Source organism: Sapajus apella, unplaced genomic scaffold, assembly GCF_009761245.1.
Source record: "Sapajus apella isolate SASKATOON/1434 unplaced genomic scaffold, GSC_monkey_1.0 scaffold2, whole genome shotgun sequence".
In the NCBI taxonomy this organism is placed as follows: domain Eukaryota; kingdom Metazoa; phylum Chordata; class Mammalia; order Primates; family Cebidae; genus Sapajus; species Sapajus apella.
The window spans coordinates 23,813,182-23,818,096 of NW_022436942.1; positions in this window are offsets into that span (position 1 = coordinate 23,813,182).

Here is a 4,915-nt window from a genome sequence, read left to right on the forward strand (position 1 = left end):
GGTCACAACTTTATTTAGTCACATTTCAGTACTGGGGATACTTCTGTTCGCTGTGACTGGACTTGAGGTTTTACGATAAGGCCATGAAACAGAAAAAATAAAATTTGCAGGGAAAATTACCAAGGCCTATAAGGTTACAAGGATTAACTGTGTAAGTCAGTATATACTGAAGAAGTCAATTGAGTTAGACCAAATGCTAAAATGCAACCTTATTGGAAAGACAATAAAGGAAAAATCTGGATTCGGTTCTGTTCAAAAAACATTTTCTGCTACCAATACTATGTCTGACGAACTGGTCACTGGGGAGACGGTAATAAGTGAGATGTGGTTCTTGCTTTCGGACAGCCTAGTGGGCTGGGTGGTGGGTGGATGTAAACATGTCATTACTCATGCAACAGTAGAGATACTTACAAGGCATAGACATACTACATACAGGAGCACAGATGATTAAAAGTGATGCCTGGCAGGACTTTAAAGAATGAATCAGGGTTTTTCAGGCAGACAAGGATATTCAAGGCAGAGGGAGTCATATAGATAAGGACATGGAAGAGTGAAATTTCATGAGGTAGTTGAGCATCTAGAGAAGCATGGAATTGGTGACAAGAAATGATGTTGAAAAGGTATCCAGATGCAATCGAGAAGGGCTTTGCAGGCATTCTGTGGAGTCTGGACTTTGGCTTATGGGTCCGAGGTTCTCAGATGGGGTTTTGGTACCTATTGACTTATTAGATCTACTAGGTACTGGGCCAGTGGTAGGGAAAGGGGTTGTCTTACTGCTAGTGGAATAGGAATTGGGCATGGACCACAGCTTGTCTTGTTTCCAAGTATCCCCTAAGAAATCTGGTCTGCTGATGGGAGCTCTCTTTATGCAGGTGTCTTTTTCCCCTCTGAATTTTATGTGTGAAACAGCTGCCGTAAGGTAAGGAAGAACTGGTAAACGACTTAATAGAAGAGTATCATGGTCAGATTGCTGTTTTGGAAAAATCAGCCAGGGCAGACTGGGGAGGACTATATTGCAGGCAGGAAGACTTAGGAGACTATTGCAAAGGTGAAGGCAAAAGACAATAGGGGCTTGTGGTTTAATTCTAGCCCTTAGGGATAGTAGAAGGTCAGAAATGAGGATATGCACTACAGAGATAGTTAGGTGCCATATCATTAGGACTTGGTGATAGATTAGGTGTAGGATGGCTGGGGTGAGGCAAAGAGAAGAGTGGAGGGAAGCGTCCACATTCCTAGTCTGGGTAATAACAGAGAATCTAGCAAGAGGGCTTGTGGGAAAAGATGCTGAATTACATAGCAGGTGCATCTGCTCTATCCACATAATGAATGGGGCGAAAGGTGTAAACCAAAGAGTCATCAGCATTTGGAGGGTAGAACAAATCATCAGATAACTCAGGAAGAAGGAGCAGAAGAATTACTGATACTTCCCGGAAGGAAAACCAGAAATAAATGGCAGAAACTTGCCTCAAATGGATGAAGTTTAACAGGCATGAGATCGGTCGGAATTCCTCAGGGGCCATCCAGCAAAGCTATTGAGATACCCAGATCGAGTGATGACCTCCCCAAAACTTAGATTGTACTCTTCCATCCCTAGGTGGTCTAGTGTGTGTTTGATGCTTGATGCTAATCCTGATAGCAATACTCAGCAGGTGGGGAATCTATAAGGGCAAACATGGGGTTAAAGCTTTCCTGTTCCCTGCCATGAGTTCCTTTTCTCTGTGGCAACCACTGCCCTCAGTTTCTTGCATGTCCTTCAAAAGGTATCTGTGAACATGTAAGCAAAAAGGTACATGTATATAAATTCTCTTTTTTCAGAGAAAAAAGAAGGCCTGGTACTCTGGCCTTCCCACGGCAGCTGACTTGACCATCTTCACCTGGATGAGATTTGAACTGCATATTCTTCATAAGATAGGCCTTTTGGAATCTGGAGTTGTTGGAGAGGAGGCAGTTAGTGTGTGGGAGTTGGAAAAGGTGGGAAGTCTGTTATTCTCTAGAATTAGATGAATCCCCAAGCTCTGTCAGAGACATGGCTGTGTAAGAGCCACACAGTTATGGGGGGAAAAAAAAGAATTTGATCAGTTACAGAAGGAAACCTGGCCACTGAATTGATGTAATCCATACATTACAATCTATGACACAATTACTGCCTTTTTTTTTTTTTTTTTTTTTTAAGACGAAATCTCTCTCGTCACCCATGCTGAGTACAATGGTGCGATCTTGGCTCACTGCAACCTCTGCCTTCCAGGTTCAAGCGATTTTCCTGCATCAGCCTCCAGAGTACCTGGAACTACAAGTGCCCACCACCATGCCTGGCTAATTTTTGCATTTTTAGTAGAGACAGAGTTTCACCTTGTTGGCCAGGCAGGTCTTGAACTCCTGACCTCAGGTGATCCACCCACCTTTGCCCTCCAAAGTGCTGGGATTACAGGGGTGAGCCACCACACCCAGCCAATTCCTGCATTTTGTCCTGACTTTAAGATACCTGCATGCCCCTTATCTCCCTGGATCTAGATCCATGTACCTCCCCAATATCAGCACAGTTAGAAGGACAAATCTCACCTTCAGCTTGTTGGTCAGTGGAGTCATAGGGCTCCTTCTGGGCCATGCTTCACAACATTGCAGCCATCAATTCAGTGGCCAGGCTTCCTTCCGTCACTGATCAAAGTCTTGTTTTTTTTTTTTTTTTTTTTTTTTTTTTTTCCCATAACTGTGTGGCTCTTACACAGCCACATCTCTGACAGAGCTTGGGGATTCAACTAATTCTAGAGAAGAACAGACTTCCCACCTTTTCCCATTCCCACACACTAACTGCTTCCTCTCCAACTCCAGGCCTAAGACAACCACTGAGCATTCATGGAGAATAGCAGAATCCAGCACTTCTCCCTGAACCCCTTGCCTCTCAGATCCTAATCCTAACTCAGCTCAACTCTGCTATCCCAACTCCTTCCTGTGGAAAGTCTTCACTGGCCTCAGGGGCTTTTCTCTTGCACTTTGGGGGACAGAATTCCAAATGATCATCTTGAGCTGGAGCCTGTAGTATTCTTGATATTTTAGGAAGTCCAGGAAAGACTTCATTGGGATGGGGGCCTTCTGTTTGTCCCTTGGAAGAACCATGAGGAAGTCTCACACAACTGCCCAGTTCTATCAAAAGCTGGTGTGACAATTTTTACAGGGACTTTATGGCTATTGATAAAAGTTTCTTTTGAAAAGAATATTCTTTCTTTAGAATAGCAGTTCTAAAGGTATCAGTTACATTGCCTCTTGTCTTATAGCAAAAATTAAAGTAACACTCTTTACTGTTAGGAAAAGAAAGAAAAGCACATAGATATATTGTGATCACACATAGTTTAAAAAAATCAGTATAGTGTCCCCACTATAATATAAAGGAGACAGAAAAGAAAAACATGGTATAAGATCATATCACATTTCAACCTGTAAGATCTTAGGTGGAACTGCAATGGAAGACATAATGAAGCAGTCAGATGTTTGTGCCTATAGGTAAAATCACCACGCATTAAACCAGCTACAAATGCAGACAGATGCAGGATGTCAATGGACAACTTAAAAACCCTGGTGACTTTGCCATTGATGACACAATTTTCCAAAAAGGTAAAAAACAAAACAAAACAAAACAAAAAAACTCCTGTAAGCTTCTGATGAAAAGAAATACAGTCTTCTCTCTATACAGTAGTTGTATTTCTCAACCACTCAGTATGTCTGAAAACAGGGCTAAAACTCTGCATCTGTATGTGATACAGAATTAGGTTCTAGGTTCAACCATTATACATTATGGGGCACTCAAAAGCTGGGCAGGAGGCCTAGCAAAATCTGAATTCCGATCATTAAATGCCAGTTTCAGCTCCCCATGTCACAGTAACAAGCAAAAAAATGCACTCACAGATTTCTAAAAGACCGCTGGACAATATTGCTGCTTTAGGACATTTTTGTGGTTGGGGACATTTTTAGAGCATCTGGGGAGAATAGACACATATTTTCAACTGTGCTTGTGTGTATATGTGTTTGTGTGTGTGTTTGTGTGTGTGTGTGTGTGTGTGTGTGTGTGTGTGTTGTGGGGAAGGGTTCTGGAAAGTGTGTGTTTCCACCTGAGAGTAGATTATATGGACCCCTGAATTGTGTAACTAATTCTCCATTAATTTTAATTTTATTTGCCATTAAAGTAACTTATTCTCTTTAAAACAAACAAACAAACAAACAAGAGGGGGGCATCAATAACAGAACCCAGGGACCATTATGCCTAAGGATTAGACAAAGAAAGGGCAATCGGTTGAGTCCAAAGGAGCCATCCCTGAGGCTGAGAGAAGTGAGAGAGCATGGAAACCAAGAGAGAGTGAGAGTCTTGGAAACCAAGTGAGAATCTTGGAAACCAAGAGGCCAGCCCATTTCCATCAGCAACCAGGAGGAGAAGTCAATGTGAGTTAGAGGAGCTACAAGTTGAGACGAGTCTAGAAATAGGGTCCAGATTTGGGCCGGTGGCAGGGAGGAAGTGGCACTGCAGGCCCCTTCCCTGGTGAAGGAGGCATGGATAATAGTCTGACTACAGTTGGAGGCCAGATATGTGGTCACTAAAGTTGCCTCCTGGAGCTGCGGTGGGATGGAGCCTTGTGCTGGGTGACAGGGAGAGTAAAGATGCTCATGAGACGTCTGTGCGGGGCCAGCAAATGTATTTGTTTGTTGAAAGGTTGGATACTCAGCATGCCCTGGATGCTCTGTGTCACCATGTTTGCCCCTCCCATATCTGCTGGAGGGAAGCTGACACTCCCTGCCAATCCATTATCAGAAAAATGGCGAAGTCTAGTCAACTTGCGACCTTCCCGAGTTCACGTGGGTTTATTCCCACCCCTCCCAGGCACCCACGCCCGGTTTCCAATCTGTCAATAGGCCCTGTGTGTTCTCT